Source organism: Hemiscyllium ocellatum, chromosome 31 (genome assembly GCF_020745735.1).
Source record: "Hemiscyllium ocellatum isolate sHemOce1 chromosome 31, sHemOce1.pat.X.cur, whole genome shotgun sequence".
Classification (NCBI taxonomy): domain Eukaryota; kingdom Metazoa; phylum Chordata; class Chondrichthyes; order Orectolobiformes; family Hemiscylliidae; genus Hemiscyllium; species Hemiscyllium ocellatum.
In genome coordinates, this window is record NC_083431.1 from 53,912,294 (window position 1) to 53,932,949 (window position 20,656).

The following is a 20,656-nucleotide window of genomic DNA, read 5'->3' on the forward strand; positions in this document are numbered from 1 at the left end:
ATCCTTCCTATAATGACCCGACCAGAACTGGACACAATATTCCAAGTGTGGTCTAACCAGGGTTTTGTAGAGCTGCAGCAAAACTTCGCGGCTCTTAAACTCAATCCCCCTGTTAGTGAAAGCCAAAACACTGTATAACCTCTTAACAATCATACCAACTTGAGTGGCAACTTCGAGGGATCTATGTATGTGGACCCCAAGATCCTGTTGTCCTCCATACTGCCAAAATACTTGTCTTTCACCATGTATTCAGCATTCAAATTCCACTTTCCAAAATTAATCACTTCACATTTATCCAGGTTGAACTCCATTTCGCACTTCTCAGCTCAGTTCTCTATCCTGTCAATGTCTTGGTGTAGCTTGCAACAGCCCTTGACATTATCTATAACACCACCAACCTTTGTGTCATTGACAAACCTACTAAGCCACCCTTCCACTTCTCCATCCAAGTCATTCATAAAAACTGCAAAGGTGGGGGGGGGGGGGGGGAATCAAAAATGGTGACGATCTGAGAAGATCACACTGCAGAGCTTCGCATCGCAGCAGGAGCAGGACGGTTCTTTAACCCACCCAACACAGGTCATCAGGATTTCTTGGGTCATTGGAAAGATTGTGGAGCCCCAAGAAACATTTAAAAATTGACTTACCTGTATTTTCAGCTGTCCAGAAATGCCTAAAAAGGGAAGAGCAGCATCTGAGGCCAGGCCTGCAGCTCAGCCTGCAGCAGCCTCGGAGCCGATTACTCTCCAGGACCTGGTGAACCAGCTCTCGAAATCTGGTGAGATGTTGGGGGAACAGATTGAAGAGAAGCTGGCTCCAGTCTCTCTCATGCTGCAGAAGCATGAGCAGCAGCTGGGAGACCTGAAGAAGAGGACGGATGAGGTGGAGCACAGGGTCACAGTGGTGGAAGCTGATGCCAGTTCATTCAAGGAAGAGATCCAAGCCCTGAAGACGCAGGTTCGTAATTTGCGTGACCTAGTGGATGATCTTGTAAACAGGGGCAGGAAAAAAAAATTTGGATCATCGATCTGCCTGAGGGTAAGGAATGTGAGTGGCCTGAGGAATTTATTGAAGATTAGTTTCTGAAATTCCTTAACTTGGAGACTGGCATGAGAGGATTGAAGATAGAGAGGGCTCACCGGGTCACAGCACAGAGGTTGGGTCTGGGTCAACGCCCTCGTCCTTTGTGCGGTTCCATCATTACCAGGATAAGGAGAGAGTCATGGAGGCTTCCAGACTCCAGGGGAAGGATCCAAAGGCCCTAATTTATGAGGGGTCTAAGATCATGTTTCTTCAGTTCTTTTCAGCGGCAGTGATCCAGAAACGAAAATCGTACGATGGTGTCAAGAGAAGACTGAAGGAGCTTGGGATTCAGTACTCCCTGAGATATCCGGCAGTGCTTCGGATCACCTTAGGTGGATCCATGCATCTCTTTGACACATCGGAGAAGGCAAGAGACTTTGTGGACAAACTAACCTAAGTTAAGCAATTGTAGTATGTATAAATATTGTTGCTTGGGTATGCGTTTATATCTATAAAAGAAACAGAGGAAATTCGGTTGGAGATTTGTTTTTCCCCTTTTTTTTCCCTTTATTGATAATAATTTGGTTCAAACTATGTCTGGCAGTGATTAAGATATACATTTTAAATTTCTAAGTTAGGACATACCAAAGGATGGATGGGGTATTTATTCCCCTTTTTTTTATAAAAGAATTTTTTTTATTCATATTGATATTCTATGGGGTGTTTATTCTTTTTAGCTTGTGCTTGCGATGCGGCTCTAGCTGGGAGACGTGAAGGTGGTTGAGATGGTTAGATGCCTATTTATGGGCAGTTTGGGACGGGTAGTTGCCCCCTCCGGGCAGGGGGTGAGTTCCCCTACTCAGCACTATTGGCGCTTTATATGTTGGTTTGTTTTCTGGTTTTTGTTGTTTTTTATTTTTAATAATTTTTCATGTTTGTTAAATGTAGTGGTTTTAGTTTATGTAGTTCTTATATTTGGTGGACCATGCGACACTAAGGCTCAGCAATTTGTAGTTCGGGTTCCTCCTCTCTGGAATTTAAATGTAATTGAAGAAGATTATGGCTAATGATTTGATTAAATGGTGTACCTGGAATATCAAGGGAAATCACTCACCAATTAAGAGGAAGAAGGTACTCCTGAGTCTTAGAAAGGATATTGCTTTGTTACAGGAGACACATTTGGATGACAAGGAGCATCTGAAATTACAGCAGAATGGCTTTGACCGAGTTTATTTTTCATCATTTAATACCAGAAGTAGGGGAGTGGCCATATTGGTAAGGAAAAATCTCTTACTTAAATTGTTGGAATGTGTTAAAGACACATACAGGAGGTTTGTAATTCTTAAAGCCTTGATAAATGGGGAAGAATATGGCATTTTAAATGTTTATTATCCCCCAGCTCATCCGTTTAAATTCTTGGTAGATGTCTTTTCTAAGCTGATAAATCCCAAGTCTCGGCACATCATTATAGAGGGAGATTTTAACTCCTCATGGGACCTCACAGTAGACAGGTTGCTTAAAGATCCCTCAATACCCTCTACACAAACTAAACAGTTATTGGGTTTATGTGGGGAATTAGAGTGGGTGGATGTCTGGAGGTATCTCCACCCTACAGGTAGGGATTTCACGTTTTTCTCCAATCCGCATAGGTGTCACACGAAGATTGATTTTTTTCTAACCCCTGCAGTAACCCTGGATCTGGTGGCATCCTGTACGATTGGTAATATTGCCATCTCTGATCATGCTCCAGTGTAGCTCATGGTTAAAATTAAGGATGTTACAGTGGATTCAAGGTACTGGCGAATAGGCCCCTTTATTCTCGTGCACAGCAAGTTTGTGGAATATTTCTCCAGGGAATTTTGGGCATGCCTAGACATCAATATAGGCTCAGTTGATAGCTCATCTGTTCTCTGGGAAACTGCCAAAGCTTATGGCAGAGGGTTAGTTATTTCATATTCCACAAGTAGGAAGCGGCAGAAGGGTGAGCAGCAACGTCTCCTTGAAGCACGGTTGAAGGCAGCCGAGAAGGCCTATTTTGACAGACCCTCGTTGGTCAAACTACAGAGGATTACGGCACTGCAGTCTGCACTAAATTCCGTGCTCACGCAGACAGCAAAGAAGGAGCTGGCTTTTGCAAAGCAACGGTTATACGAGCATGGTGACAAGCCAGGCAAATACTTGGCATACCTTGCCAGAAAGACAAGTGTCCCACAAACCATTACAGTGATTAGGGAAGGGTCTGGGAACCTAACATGTGATTCTAAAAAGATTAATGTGGCATTCTAGAGATTCTACTCTAAGTTATATCAGTCTGAGAATTGTGAGGAGGGGCAGACCAAAATGGAATCCTTTTTTAGAGATCGGAAGCTCCCGGGTGTGACTCCCGAACAACAGTCCTTTCTCAATGCCCCGTTATCAGAGCAAAAAGTGCAGAAAGCTGTGAGGCAGCTTCAGAGAGGAAAGGCGCCCGGTCCTGATGGACTTCCCAGTGAATTCTATAAGAAATTTATAAGTATACTGTCAGGCCCGATGCTGAATATGTTTAATGATTCATACAGTCATTTTGGCTCCCACCATCTCTGCGAGAGGCCACTTATCCTTAAAAAAGGGAAGGATCTGGAAGACTGTGCTTCATACAGGCCCATCTCACTCTTAAATATGGACTTTAAGATCCTCTCTAAGGCTCTTGCATTAAGGCTGGAAACTGTGTTACCCTCTATTATTAAAGAGGATCAGACGGGCTTCATAAAGGGTCGCAGATCCTTCAGTAACGTTAGGAGTCTGCTTAACGTAATTCAAGCATGCCAACAGCAGTCAATACACTGATTGGTGATTTCTTTAGATGCAGAGAAGGCATTTGACTGAGTTGAGTGGCCGTACCTTTTCTACACTCTAGCCCGGTTTGGTCTGGGCAAAGTTTTCATAAGATGGGTAAAAGTTCTCTATAGTGTACCTCTCGCTGCGGTCATTACCAATGGGGTACGATCAAGCAATTTCAATATTTCTAGGGGCAGCCGGCAGGGCTGTCCCCTTTCACCATTACTTTTTACATTGATGATTGAACCATTGGCAGAGGCCATTCGTGGGGATCCCAATACATCAGCTCCAGAAGTGGGGTCAAAATTACATAAGATCTCGCTGTATGCAGATGATGTTTTAATTTTCTTGACAAATCCAGCAGTCTCAGTGCCTTGCCTGATACAATGCATTCACGCACTTGACGCTTTTTCAGGGTATAAGATTAATTTTGCTAAATCAGAGGCTTTGCCTATGGGTGGTCTTACGAAAGAGTTGGCTCTTGAGAGTGACTATTGATTCCTATTTAAGTGGTCACAGGGGGGTTTTGTGTATTTGGGAATATTCATAATTCCAGTTCTGGATTGGCTGTTCAAAGTCAATTTTACTCAATTATTTTAAAAAATTAAACAAGATCTTCAAAGATGGGAGGCACTTCCAGTCTCATGGTTGGGTCGGATAGCGCTTATTAAGATGAATATTCTCCCTCGTTTGCTATACCCTACACGGATGCTTCCCCCTGATTTTCAATAAACAAACACTCAGGAGGCTGAACAGTTGGTTCAGCTCCTTTATCTGGCAACATAAATGGCCCCTCATTAAATTAGCCAAACTGCAGTTGCCTCATAGATTATCATAGGTGGGGGTGGGAGTAGACCTTCTGGACATTAAAAATGACCAATTAAGCTCGCTTTTGACCTATGTAAGTGATTGGGTTTGTGGGGACCATCTTTCAATATGGCTAGATATCGAAGTCTCCCAGGCAAGATGCCCCCTTACCAGTTTGCAGTTTTTGGACAAGGTGAGGACAGTTAGGGAATATTGCCATAACCCAATAGTCATCAATACTGTTAAAGCATGGAGGGCAATTCGGCAGAGGGAAGGTAATATTGGCAAAACATCTTTGTTTACACCTTTAGTGGGTATGCCGAGTTTTCAACCAGATATGATAGATTCAGGATTTAAATGTTGAGCAGCAAGGGGTATATCTTGCATGGGTGATTTATTTGAGGAAAATGTAATGATGTCCTTCGACCAGTTAGTACGGAAGTACGAGTTTTCAAGTTAGGGATTTTATTCAAAAAAGACCACATTTTTGACTGATCCCGACAAATCTGACATAGAAAGTGGGGTATTAAGGGCTAAGAGTACACTCTCTGTCAGTACTCTATATCACCAATTGGGGGGTGCCACCTCAGATGAGTCTGATCGACTCTGCAAGATGTGGGAAGGAGAGTTGGGTGTTGAAGTATCTTCAGAGGCATGGGAGGATATTTGGGAGAATGCAAGGAAGGTATCAATTTGCAATAGGACCCATGCTTTACAGTTGAAGATTCTCCACAGGGTCACCAACCTCCCGGCAGAATACTTTCCACCCACTATCACTGGCTGTTCTTCTTTCGGCTAGCCAATTCTGTATCCAGGCAGCCAAATTTTACACCCACACATACATTTGTGAGGTGAATTTGTACTTGCTGGGTTACATTGTACTTTGCTCAAAAACTGCATGAGTAAGACTCCATTAACTCATTTTTTAGATTAGTATCAGTCTAAACATTATGGCACGGACAACAGCACACAGGGGGCTAACACCTTCAATACATTATCTGGGTTGACACCAATTGTTAAAGTTAATCTGAGAATGTAACTTTTAAAAAGGTTTTATGATTTACATTTGAAAGAAGTGAAATTAACATGGTCATTCTAATGAGAGACTTAACAAACAATCAAGGTTTTTTTCAATGTATAATTTCAGTTATATCTGAAAATTTTTGATTTAATTCTGTGCCTTACAATTGTGTATTCCACAACCACCTGATGAAGAAGCAGCGCTCTGAAAGCTGGTGCTTTCAATTAAACCTGTTGGACTATAATCTGGTGTTGTGTGATTTTTAACTTTGTACAGCCCAGTCCAACACCGGCATCTCCAAATGATGACTCTCAAGCAAGAGCCTCGATACTTATCCTGCTACCAACGAATTTTCCAACAGCATGTCTTTTTATCCTCCCTTGTTTTTGTTTGGTTAGAGGAGGAGGGAAGGAGGGAAACACTATAGTGATAGAGTGTTTGGACCTTTAGCATTCCTTGATACCAGGCTAATGCTAATCTGCTCTTCAGTGCAGGTGACTGGTTCCAGGCTGTAATGCATGCGCTAAAGTGATGCCTCGCCCTCTGCTGGATGCTCTTAGATTAGATTAATTACAGTGTGGAAACAGGCCCTTTGGCCCAACAAGTCCACACCGACCCACTGAAGCGCAACCCACCCATACCCCTACATTTACCCTTACCTAACACTATGGGCAATTTAGCATGGCCAATTCACCTGACCTGTGGGCGGAAACCGGAGTACACCCACGCAGACACGGGGAGAATGTGCAAACTCCACACAGTCGCCTGAGTCGGGAATTGAACCCGGGTCTCAGGTGCTGTGAGGCAGCAGTGCTAACCACTGTGCCACCGTGCCGTCTTCTTACTGCTGATCACAGGGGCTGTTGCCAGATGACTCACACTTCAGTGCTGGTACAAAGAACAAAGAACAAAGAAAATTTACAGCCCAGGAACAGGCCCTTCGGCCCTCCAAGCCTGAGCCAATCCAAATCTACTGTCTAAATCTGTCGCTAAATTCCTAAGCTTCTGTATTCCTCTGCTCCCCACCTACTCATGCATCTGCCCAGGCACATCTTAAGTGAATCTACCATGCTTGCCTCTCCCACCTCTGCTAGCAACACATTCCAAATGCACACCACCCTCTGTGTGAAATACTTGCCGCATGTATCCCCCTTAAACTTTTCACTTCTCACCTTGAAAGCATGACCTCTTGTTATTGAATCCTTCACTTTGGAAAAAAGCTTATCTCTATCTACCCTGTCTGTACCCTGCCTGATTTTGTAAACCTCAATCAGGTCCACCCTCAATCTCCTTTTTTCTAATGAAAACAAACCTAACCTACTCAACCTCTCTTCATAGCTAGCATCTTCCATTCCAGGCAACATCCTTATAAACCTTCTCTGCACCCTCTCCAAAGTGTCCAAATCCTTTTGGTAATGTGGTGACCAGAACTGTACACAGTATTCTAAATGCAGCTGAACCAATGTCTTGTACAATTTTAACATGACCTGCCAGCTCTTATACTCAATACCCTGTCCAAAGAAGGCAAGCATACTATATGCCTTCTTGACCACTCTATCCACCTGTGCAGCAACCTTCAAGGTACAATGGACCTGCACTCCCAGATCTCTCAGCCCATCAACTTTTCCCAAGGCTCTTCCATTCATTGTATAATTCACTCTAGAATTAGACTTGCTGAAATGCATCACCTCACATTTGTCTGAATTGAACTCCATCTGCCACTCTTCTGCCCAACTCTCCAATTTATCTATAGCCTCCTGCATTCTTTGACAGTCCCTTATGATTTCAGTTACTCCACCAATCTTGGTGTCATCTGCAAACTTGGTGATCATATCAAGAGTGCCCTCTTCTAGATCATTTATGTATATCACAAATCACAGAGGCCACAGCACTGATCCCTGCGGAACACCACTGGTCACCTTTCTCCATTTCAAGAAACTCCCTTCAACTACTACTGTCTGTCTCCTGTTGCTCAACCAGTTCTTTATCCACCTGCTAGAACACCCTGCACACCATGTGACTTTACTTTCTCTATTAGTTTACCATGGGGAACCTTATCAAATGCCTTACTAAAGTCCATGTATATGACATCAATAGCCCTTCCTTCAACTTGGTCACTTCCTTGAAAAACTCTATTAAGTTGATAAGGCACAATCTCCTCCACACAAAACCATGTTGCCCTTCACTGATAAGCCCATTCTTATCTAAATATAAATGAATCCTATCCCTCAGTACCTTCTCCAGCAACTTCCCCACCACTGACGTCAGGCTCACTGGTCTGTAGTTTCCCGGAATATCCCTACTACCCTTCTTGTACAGGGGGACAACTTGAGCAACCCTTCAGTCCTCTGGCACCTCACCTGTGTTTAATGATGCCACAAAGATATCTGTCAGGGCCTCAGCTATTTCCTCTCTTGCCTCCCTCAGCAACTCGGGATAGATCCCATCCATACCTGGGGATTTGTCCATCTTAATAACCTCTAGCGTACCCAAAACATCTTCCCTACTTATGCCAAAGTGATCCAGACTAATCAAATTTCTATCTGTAATCTCAAGATTCATCATGTTTCTCTCCTCAGTGAACACTGATACAAAGTAATCATTCAGAATCTCACCCACTCTCTCAGGTTCGACCCACAGCCTTCTTTCATTATCCTTTAGTGGACCAATCCTTTCTCTAGTTACCCTCTTGCTTCTTCTTTAAGAATAAAATGCTTTGGGATTCTCCTTAATTCTGCTCGCTAAAGCTATTTCATGACTCCTTTTAGCCCGCTTGATTCCTCTTTAAAGACTGGTCCTACTCTTCCAATATTCCTCCAGGGCCCGTTCTGTCCTCAGCTAACTAGACCTTACTCTTGGCTGGTCATACAATTTCTTCTGTCATCCATGGTTCATGAATCTTGCCCTTTCTATCCATTGCCTTCAGTGGGACATGCCTATCCTGCACTATCTTCAACCTATCTATGAAAGTCTCCCACATATCAAATATGGACTTCCCTTCAAATAGCTGTGTCCAATCCATATTTCCCAGCTCGTGCCTAAAATTGGCCTTGACCCAGTTAAGTACTCTTCCCTTAAGACCACTCTCATCTTTGTCTACGAGTATTCTAAAACTTACAGAATTATGGTCACTGTTCCCAAAGAAATCCCCCTGCAACTTCTACCACCTGTCCTGGCTCATTCCCCAACATCAGGTTCAATATGGCCCCTTCCCAGTTGGACTATTTACATACTGCTCTAGAAAACTCTCCTGGACGCTTCTTACAAATTCTGCCCCATCCAGACCTCTGACACTAAGTGTATCCCAGTCGATGTTAGGAAAATTAAAATCTCCCATCACCACCACCCTATTGCCTCTGATTCTTTCCATAATCTGTTCACCTATTTGTTCTTCTACCTCACGCTCACTATTGGGAGGCCTGTAATACAGCCCCAATAATGTAACTGCACCTTTTTTATTTCTCAACTCCACCCATAATGCCTCATTAGGCAAACCCTCCATAGCGTCCTCCATCAGCACAGTCATGAGATCATTCCTGACCAACAATGCAACTCCAACCCCCCCCTTTTACTTCCCTCCCTGTCCTGTCTGAAGCATCTATATCTTGGATTCTTTAATTGCCAATCATGCCCTTCCTTCAACAAAGTCTCTATGATTGCAATAATGTCATACTCCCGGACACCAACAAATAATGGGAGTTATGTATAGTAGTCAGGATTTGGGGCACAAGATACACTAGAATATAGAAAAGGCATGAAAGAAAAACAGAGTTACAGTGATCATGGGGACCTTCAACATGCAGGTGGACTGGGAAAGTCAGGTTGGTAGTGGATGACAAGAAAAACAATTTCTACAAGGTCACTTTTTGGAGCAGAGCGTGGTGAAGCCCACTAGGGAACACTAAATTCTGGATTTAGTGTTGTGCAATGGGAGCTTAAGGTGAAGGAAACCTTAGGAGGCAGTGATCATTATATGATAGAATTTACTCTGCAATTTGAGACGGAGAAGGTGAAATCAGATGTAATGGTATTATATTTGAATAAAGGCAACTGCAGAGGCATAAGGGAGGAGCTGACCAGTTTTGACTGGGAGAGGAGCCTAGCAGAAAAGACAGTGGAACAGCAATGACAAGAGTTTCTAAGAGTAATTCAGGAGACACAGCAAAAGTTCATCCCTAGGATAAAGAAGCATATTAAAGGGAGAATGAGGCACCAACGGCTAACAAGGGAAGGCAGGGACAGTGTAACAGCAAAATAGAAAGCAAACAATGTGGTGATGGGACACCTACAAAGACCAACAGAGATTAATGAAAAAAGAAATAAGGATGGAGAAGATTAAATATGAGGGTAAGCTAACCATTAATATAAAAGCAGATTGCAAGAGCTTCTTTAGATAAATAAAGGGCAAAATAGAGGCAAAAATGGACATTGGTCCACCAGAAAATGATGCTGGAGAAGTAGCAATGGGGAACAAATAAATGGCTGAGGAACTAAATAAATACTTTGCATCAGTCTTCATAATGGAAGACATGAGTAACATCCCAAAAATTCAAGAGAATCGGGGATTGTGGGTTGAGGGTGGAGGTGGGGAGATGGTGGTGCAGAGGTGAGTATGGTGGCCATCACCAAGGAGAAGGTGCTAGGAAAACTGCAAGGTCTGATAGTGAATAAATCACCAGGACCAGATGGACCAGACCCCAGACTTCTGAAGGAGATAGACGAAAGATAATGGAGGTGTTAGTGTGATCTTTCAGAAATCACTGGAGTCAGGGAGGGTCCCAGAGGACTGGAAAATCATTAATGTAACCCTCCTGTTTAAGAAAAGAGTAAGGCAAAAGATGGGGAATTAGCGGATGATTAGCCTGACCTCAATTGTTGATAAGATTTTGGAATCTATCGTGAAGGATGAGATTTCTGAATAGTTGAAATTGCAAGGTAAAATAGGGCAAAGTCAGCATGGTTTCATCAAGGGGAGGTCATGCCTGACAAATCTGCTAGAATTCTTTGAGGATGTAATGAGCAGGTTAGACCAAGGAGAGTCAATGGATGTTATTTACCTGGACTTCCAGAAGGCCTTTGTTAAGGTGCCATCCAAGAGGCTGCTGAGTAAGATAAGGGCCCATGGTGTTAGAGGCAAGGTACCAGCATGGGTAGAAGCTTGGTTATCTGGCAGAAAGCAGAGAGTGGAGATAAAATGGGTCCTTCTCATGACGGCAGCCATTGACTAGTGGTTTTCCGCAAGAGTCAAGTTTTCATTTTATATATTAATTACCTAGTTAAAGGAACTGAGGGTATCCTGGCTAAGTTTGTAGATGCTACAAAAGTAGATGGAGGGACAGAGGTATTGAGGAGGGAGGGAGGTTGCAGAAGGATTTTGACAGGGTAGGAATGCGGGCATAGAAGTGGCAGGTGGAATACATTTTGATGTCATGCATTTTGATAGGAAGAATAGAGGCATAGATTGTTTTCTAAATGGGGAGAAAATTCAGAAATCTGCAGTGTGAAAGGATTTGGGAGTCCTAGTCCAGGATTCCTTTAAGGTACACTTGCAGGTTGAGTCGGTAGTTAGGAAGGCATTTATTTTGAGAGGACTAGAGTATAAAAGCAGGGGTGTACTTCTGAGGCTTTATAATAAGGCCATACTTAGAGTATTATGAACAATTTTGGGCCCCATACCTCAGGAAGAATGTTTAGGCACTGGAGTGGGTCCAAAAGAGGTTCAAAAGATTGACTCCAGGATTAAAAGGCTTAACATATGAGGAACATTTGAAGACTTTGGATCTATACTCAGTGGAGTTTAGAAAGATGAGGGGGCATCAAATTAAAATTTACAGAATACTGAATGGCCTGGACAGAGTGGACATTGGGAAGATATTTCCATTGCAGGAGAAACAAGGACCCAAGGCTCAGCCTGAGAGTAAAAGGAAGACCCTTTAGTATGGAGATAAGGAGAAACTTCTTCAGCCAGAGGGTGGTGAATCTGTGGAATTCATTGTTCCGGAAGTCTGTGGACTCCAGGTCATTGAGTATATCTAAGACAGAGATGGACAGGTTCTTGATTGTCAAGAGTATAAGGGTTACTGGGAGAAAGTGGGAAAATGGGGTTGAGAAGCTTATCAACCATGATTGAATGGTGGAGCAGACTCAATGGGCTGAATGGCCTAATTTTTGCTCCTACGCTCATGTCAGGGTGATTAATTGGGCAAGAGCCAATTACACTTAAATTAGACAGGAACTAGGGAATGTTGATTGCGAGAAGTTATTTAAGGGCAAATCTACATCTGACATGTGAGGCTTTTAAAGACTAGCTGATTAAAGTGCAGAATATTCATGCCCTTGTAGAACTGAAGGATAGGAGTGGCAGGATTCAGAAATTGGCAAATCCCTTGAGGAATATAGAGAAGTTAGGAAGGAAGTTAAACACAGAATTAGAAAGTATAAAAGGGGTCAGGAAATGCCTTTAGCAAACAGGGTCAAGGTTTTTGTCTGCACATAATAGAAGAAAGAGGGTAGCAAGGGAAAGAGCAGGCCCACCCAAGGATAAAGAAGGGAGAGTATACATGGAGCCACAGGAAGTGAGAAAGATTCCTAATGAATACTTTGTGTCAGTATTCGCCGAGGAAAAGGACATATCAGATGTTGAGATCAGGAATGATTCTGTAAATACTCTAGAAAATGTCAATATAATGAAGGAGGAAGTTTTGGGTATCCTAACTTGCATTAAGGTAGATGTCTGCAGGGCCAGATCGGATCTATCCAGGTTTTAGTGGGCAGTAATGGAAGAAGTAATTGGGGCACTAGCAGATATCTTCACATCTTCTTTGAGTACAGGTGAAGGACTGGAAATTAGCCAATGTTGTTCTGTTGTTTAAGAAAGAAAGCAGGGATAATCCAGGAAATTAAAGGCCGGTGAGTCTGACTTCTGTGGTAGGGAAGCTCTTGGAGGGACAAGATATACGCACCTTAGGGAGAACATTTAGTCAACACAGTTTTGTGATGGGTAGGCCGTGCCTCACAAACCTTATTGAGTTCTTGAGAAGGTGACCAAACAGGTGGATGAGGATAAAGTGGTTGATGTGGTGGATATGGATTTCAGTAAAGTGTTTGATAAGGTTCCACATGGTAGGCTCTTGCACAAAGTACAGAGGCATGGGATTGAGGGTGATTTAACAGTTTGGATCAGAAATTGGCTTGCTGAAAGAAGAGAGAGGTTGATGGGACATATTTATCCTGGATTTCAGTTACTAGTGGTGTACTGGAAGGGTCTGTTTTGGAGCCAGTGCTGTTTGTCATTTTTATAAATGACCTGGATGGGGGCATAGAAGGATGGGTTAGTAAATTTGTGGATGACACTAAGGTCATCCACTAAGGTAGAGTTGTGGATAGTGATGAATAATGCTGTAGGTTACAGGGGGACATAGATAAGCTGCAAAGCTGGGCTGAGAGATGGCAAATGGAGTTTAATACAGAAAAGTGTGAGGTGATTCACTTTGGAAGGAGTAACAGGAATGCAGAGTACTGGGCTATTGGTAAGATTCTTGGTAGTGTAGATGAGCAGAGAGATCTAGGTGTCCATGTACATAGATCCCTGAAAGTTGCCACCCAGGTTGATAAGGTTATTAAGAAGGCATACGGTGTGTTAGCTTTTATTGGTAGAGGGATTGAATTTTAGAACCATGTGGTCATGCTGCAGCTGTACAAAACTCTGGTACTGCCACACTGCGTACAGCTCTGGTCACCACATAATAGGAAGGATACGGAAGCTTTGTAAAGATTTCAGAAGAGATTTACTAGAATGCTGCTTGGTATGGAGGGAGAGTCTTACAAGGAAAGGCTGAGGGACTTGAGGCTGTTTTCATCGGAGAAAAGATAGTGAAGTGACTGAATTGAGACATATAAGATAATCAGAGTGTTAGATAGAGTGGACAGTGAGAGTATTTTTCCTTGGATGGCTAGCACAAGGGGACATGGCTTTAAATTGAGGGGTGATAGGACAAATGTCAGAGGGAGTTTCTTTACTCAGAGAACAATAGGGATGTGGAATGCACTACCTGCAATAGTAGTAGACTCACCAGTATTAAGTGCATTTAAATGGTCATTGGATAGATATATGGATGAGAATGGGATAATGTAAAATCGAAGGCCAAAGGGCCATACCACGCTGTCATGTTCTATGTTCTATGGACTCAATAGTGGCAGGCAGCAGGGTTTTGTACAGGGAAGGTCTCGCCAACGTAATTGAATTTCTTGAAGAGGTGATAAGGATAGTACTGTGGATGACATTTAGATTAGATTATTTACAGTGTGGAAACAGGCCCTTCGGCCCAACAAGTCCACACCGACCCGCCAAAGCGCAACCCACCCATACCCCTACATTTACCCCTCACCTAACATTATGGGCAATTTAGCATGGCCAATTCACCTGACCTGCACATCTTTGGACTGTGGGAGGAAACCGGAGCACCCGGAGGAAACCCACGCAGACACGGGGAGAACGTGCAAACTCCACACAGTCAGTCGCCTGAAGCGGGAATTGAACCCGGGTCTCTGGCGCTGTGAGACAGCAGTGCTAATCACTATGCCACCGTGCCACCCACCATTTATATGGACTTTAGTAAGGCATTTGATAAAGTCCCACATGGCAGATTGGTACAAAAAACTAAAATCACATGGGTGTTGGGGTGGTCTGGCTAGATAGATACAAAACTGGCATGGCCATAGAAGACATGAGGTAGCCGTGGGAGGGTGTCTTTCAGAATGATAACTGGTAACTAGTGGTGTTCCACAGGGATCAATCTAAGGCCCTCTGTTGTTTGTAGTGTTCATAAATAATCTGGAGGAAAAGGTGGTGATCTGATCAGTAAATTTGCAGATGACATGAAGATTGGTGTTGTTGACAGTGCTGACGATTGTGAAAGGATACAATAGGATATAGATTGGCAATTTGGGCACAGAAATGACAGGTGGACTTTAATCTAAACACATGCAAAGTGATGCATTTTGGAGGATCAAATTTAGGTGTGAGTTATACTGTAATTGGCAGAACCCTTAGTGACATTAACATATAGATGGATCTGAATGTTCAGGTCCACAGTTTCCTAAAACTGGCAACACAGGTCGCCAAGGTGATTAAGAAAGCATGTGGCATGCTTACCTTCTTCAGCCAGGACATGGAGGACAAGAGTTGGTAATCCATGTTGCAGCTATATAAAACCCTTGTTAGACTGCATTTGGGGTATTGTGTGCAGTTTTGGTCACCATACTATCAGAAAGACATGGAAGCTTTGGAGAGACTGCAGAGAAGGTTCATCTGGATTTTACCTGGTCTTGAGAGCATTGGCTATGAGGAAAGATTAAAAAGACTGAGATTGTTTTCACTGGAAAGACGGCGGGTGAGAGGAGACCTGATAGAGGTCTACACAATTATGAGAGGCATAGACAGGGTGGATAGTCAGAGGCTTTTTCCCAGGGTTCGAGTTTCAATTACAAGACGACACAGGTTCAAGGTGAGGGGGGAGTTTAAGGGAGATTTGTGAGGGAAGTTTCTCACGTTGAGATTGGCAAGAGCCTGGAACGCACCATCAGAAGAGGTGGTGGAAGCAGGTACATTGACAACATTTAAGAGGTATTTGGATGGTTACATGAATCGGGAGGGAATACAGAGATACGGACCAAATAAGAGTAGATGATGATTGGCACAGGTTTGAAGGGAGGTATTAGGGGTTGCCAATCATGTGGGCTGTTTTGTTTTGGAGTTGAAACCATCCTAAGACCTCACTCTGCACATGCTCACTTTAGATTGGTGTCTTCACTGTCACTGGCATCAGGGTCATGTGATCAGTTACATCATGAGGATTGACATGAATCTTATTGTATCATAGAAAGGAGAAGGAAACGAGGATGGAAGTGAAACTGAGAGTGATATCGAAGTAGCCGGTGGATGATGATTTGCTGAGAATCGGAAAGCTTTGTAGAAGATGGTTTTGAATTCTGGGTGCTCTGGTGCATTCACTCAGGCAAGTGGCACCAATTCTAGCACAATCCTGACTTCTACCTTGTTAATATTCACTTACAACATGAAGGGACCACTGGTTCTTGTCCATCCTAATTGCTGTTGAGAAGGTGGTGGTTTGTGAGTACCCTGCTATTTAGAGAGTTGGATTCAAGGAGTATCCAGAGACAGTGAGAGACAGTGCGGGAGAGAGGGAGGACACAGCATGCTGAGCTCCTGAGACAGTTTGTTAATACAAACTGCTGAAGCAGAGCTCCACACAGTGGGCAGTAAGTCAGTAACAGACAAATTCTCTCAGAGTTCGTTCTCTTTCCCAGAAGGGGATTGATGAAAAAGGCTGGAGAACAGATATGTTACTGACTGACTGTACACCAGAGGCACTTACCAAGCTCCTAGCCATTAATATCTTGAGTTTTGTTTTTTGTAAATATTTCTAGGAGAGCTGAAAAGTGTGTCACAAGCAGTTGGGATGATGTCAGTTGTGCCATATTGCCCATGGATCGGAGTGTATTGTGAAAAGAGGGTACTGCTGGCAATGCAGGAGGAAGGGTCCTTCCTACCACTGACACCCTCACCCCTCCAAAACCCAGCTGCCTCAAAATGCCAGGGACCCATGCTCAATTCCACCCTTGGGTGACTGTGGTGGAGTTTGCCCATTCGCCCCACTTCTATGTGGGTTTCCTCTGGGTGCCCTGGTTTCTTCCCACAGTCCAAAGATGTGCAGGTTAGATGGTTGGCCATGTTAAATTGTCAATAGGGTCAAGGAATGAGCAGGCTAGGTGAAGGAATGCAGGGTTTTGGCATAGGGTAGGTGGGGTGGGTTTGGATGGGATGTTCTTCGGAGAGTCAGTGTGGACTCAACGGGGCCAGCTGACTTGCTTCAATACTGTAGGGATTCTACGATGAACCAGATAAAGATGGTTGAGCAAAGAACACCACCTTGAGGAATGTGGGTTTGTGTAACATTGGTCTTGTCCCTGGGTCCGGGCCAGAGGACTCAGGTTCAAGCCACACATTGCAAATGTCTCCTAACATGTTCGAACAGTCTGATCCAGAATACATACCCTGAAGATTGCCTTCAGTGGTGTTTTGGGACAGACGCTGCCAGATCTCTGAGTTTCTCTGTTTTTGCTTCAGGTCTTCAGAATCTGCAGTTCTTTGTGTTATTTTAAACTTTCTCCTCACCTGACTCCATCCACTTGAAAGTCTGACCCACCCACATTTCCCGTTCTGATTCCAGCACCTGAAATGCCTGACCTTGTCACATGACTGAAATCACAGCTTGCTGAATTGCTCAAATACACAATTCTGGAATTAGAGGACGAGTAGGTCTCCAGCCTGAGTTGGTAGCCTGGATCAGACTCGCCATCTCTGTCTCCAAGATGCTAGCTGCAAAGCAGGAACATTATTGGGCCCAACTCACAAGGCAAACTTACTGGACTTCCAGGAAGTTACTACTCATGTTAGCTAAATTTTAAATACTAAGATTTACTAAAGCTTGATCTCCTCCCTGACCTCCTGAATTTAGAGTGTTTGTGTATATGAATGAAGCAACTCCCATGTTCTGAATGAATTCTAAATAAATCCCATCTCTGATTTCATCTTAATGGATTTATTTTAACCACTGGATCCAAAAAAACAGGATTTGGGAAACAGCCTTCAGCCTACTTCAGTATGGGACAGGAATGAAAAGGGAAAGGAGCAAATCAAACAACACCTTGCTGTCTTAGGCTTAAGAAGGGTAAAGCTATCATAAATTAAATGTACCTTCATTCCCACCTTTGTCCATGACTGATGTCAGGAGCTGAGTGGTCCTGGCAGAACCCAAACTGAGCATGTTGCAGTCTAGCATATAGTACATTCCTGTCCATGAAGCAACTCTAGGTTAGGTTGAAAACAAATTGCCACACGCCTTGAGAGAGGGAGAGGTAGGGCATAGCAAGCATTTCAACAATATCCTGAAAACACTGCAGTGTAACCTACAGCCAGTTCATACAAGAAGATCTCATAAATAGCAAATGAGAAAGTGATCAATTAATTCAAAGACACCATTAACCCACCTAACTTCAACACTAGCACCAGCCTGGTTAGAAATTCTTAATTGGAAGCGTAGATTATAAATAGGCTGTCGGTACATTGTTGAATGTCACCACATTAACCAACCTCCGTGCAATGTATGCAGGTTCTGCCTTTTATTGCAAGCCCCAATAGCTGACATGTTCCTCCTCAATTCTCCAATCAGATATACAGCACAAAAATGTAACCATGTATATAAATACAATTAGTGATACACAATTACAAAGAATGGACAGCAAATCAAACATGCATATTGAATGCTGCTTTTGTTCTTATGAATTGATGAGTTTAAAATACATTGTAAAAAAGACAGTTATCAAGCAACACATACAAGCAGGGGTAAAGATAAAAAAGAAATCCAATGGAAACTGGTCAACAGAAGCAGTGGGATTATATATCCAGTGGGTAAAAAGCCAATACATCCAATAGATGACATCTGTAAGAGTCACTGTCTATTTTTCATTAGATTTTGGTAAGCCAATGGAATACACTTTGCTGGGAAATGGATCTTTATGCATTTACCACCACCATCAGCACCAAGCAATTTCAGGTGAGATAAAACAGAGTGAAATACCACGGAATCACGTTCTTTGTCTCATTCTGGCATCCCTCTAAATGCACCAACTTAATGATGGAGTGTTTGGTGATGAGACAATGGCTAAACTTAACTCCATGTGCCACCTTTACAGCCTGCAGATAGTTTCTGTGTTTGCCAATACAGATATGCAGGTGATATTGAAGTTGCAAGATCAGACACATGTTGGATTGGCACCTCCAAGATGTTGGTTAGCTCAGTTGGCTGGGGTCTGGTAAGTGATGCCAGTAACATGGTTTCAATTCCTGAGGTTACCATGAAGGACTCTCCTTCTCAACCTCTCCCCTTGCCTGAGGTATGGTAACCCTCAGGTTAAACCACCACCAGTTGTCTCTCTCCCTCTAAAAGAGAACAGCCTGATGGTCCAGGAGGGCCAGAGCATGTTTGATTGATTTTAAATTACATCTAAAAAATCTGAGCTACTTTTATAGAAAGTTAAAATGCAAGAGTCTACTGCAAAACCTATATCTAAAATGTCATATATATATTAAATTTATAAAGTACACCCCTGCTGTTACAGTATTTATGAACTTGTAGACAAGCAGTCATTGTTTTCATTAAGAAAAGACAAACAATATTACTTACAGCAAACCAACAATATTCCAAATGATCACGAAACATCCTTCCAAATCAGAAAAATCAGTTTAAAGGTGCAGCATTCTTATTATGTTGGCCCATTCTGGACAAGACCAGAACCTCAAATTCTCCATCGATGAGGAAATATTAGTTACAATTTTATCCTAATGTTGAGAATTATTAGTAACATTTCCTGGTCGCCATCACTGACAGAACACAACCTTGGTGTGTCCAAAGAAGCTTCCCTTGGATAGTTATTAACTGTCTACCACAGACAAGGTTTCATTCAGGCCATGATGTGGATGCTGGAGATCCCAGCTGAGAACAGATGGGAGTTATAATGTGTTCATCTACTGCATACGCTGCTTCAGGTCTCATTAGCAATTTCCACAGATTCTCACGAGGACACTTTTTGGGATGACACCTATTCAGTATTTATCAGACTAGCCTCAAGCTTTCAAACAGCTCCTAAAATTTACAGTAAGCAGGATGCCATTCAGCACACATATGTGCCAGCTTCCAACTTCTGTTTTGAACTGATTTTAGTTTGGAATTTCTTTGATGATATACTTGGTACATATCTCATTTTGAAAATGGCCATAGCATGGGTGAGTCTCCGCCCAGTATAATGCAGAGAAAGAGGATGAGAAAGGTAAGCAAGGGTGGGACAAATACACTCGAGGTAAGCTGTCCAGATACTCCCTTATCTGCAGAGACACTTATTTGTGACTTGGAATGTCAGAAAATGGCTCCTCCTTATGCTGCACTTCACTGCAGCCATTGACAAATTTAATGAGGTGTTTTCTGCAATATAACCATCTCAATGACAATCATATTAAATCAACATTTCTGTCCATGCCACCTTTTACAGGGAACTGCAGCTCTCGAACACTCACATGGAATTTGCTGATTCTAAGTTATTTGCAGGCCACAGTTCCGTTTAGTTACATTTGGGGTCAGAGTTCGTATTGAAATTTCAGGAATTCAGGTTACCAGAGATGTGGATGTTATCATGACACGAGGAAACACAAGCCCACTTTTAATGGATTTGGAAAATTGGAAACTTTGCCCAAAATGTTGCAAGCACATGTTGCGTGTGACATCTATTTAATGATTTGAATTTAAGTCTGATTATTTGACTTCAACTACTTGTGGACTGCTCTCTTCCACTATTGGTTAAACAGGCATCTGAGAGGTTGATGGTTGTGAGAATATTACTCACATCGCATACATGATCTGTCAGTGATTTCTGAAGAGTTATAATCTCTAGAAAGCAATCTTTGATTCAGTTCAACCTCATGCTATATCTAAAACTCAAACCTACACATCACACTATATAGGTGGCACAGTGGCTCAGTGAAGGAAAAAGTGAGGTCTGCAGATGCTGGAGATCCGAGCTGAAAATGTGTTGCTGGAAAAGTGCAGCAGGTCAGGCAGCATCCAAGGAACAGGAAATTCGACGTTTCGGGCATAAGCCCTTCCTGATGAAGGGCTTATGCCCGAAATGTCAAATTTCCTGTTCCTTGGATGCTGCCTGACCTGCTGCGCTTTTCCAGCAACACATTTTCAACAGTGGCTCAGTGGTTAGCACTGCTGCCTCAGTGCCAGGGACCCAGGTTGAACCCAGGTCTGTGTGGAGTTTGCACATTCACCCCGTGTCTGCATGGGTTTCCTCCAGGTGCTCTGGTTTCCTCCCACAGTCCAAACATGTGCAGGTGAAATGGATTGG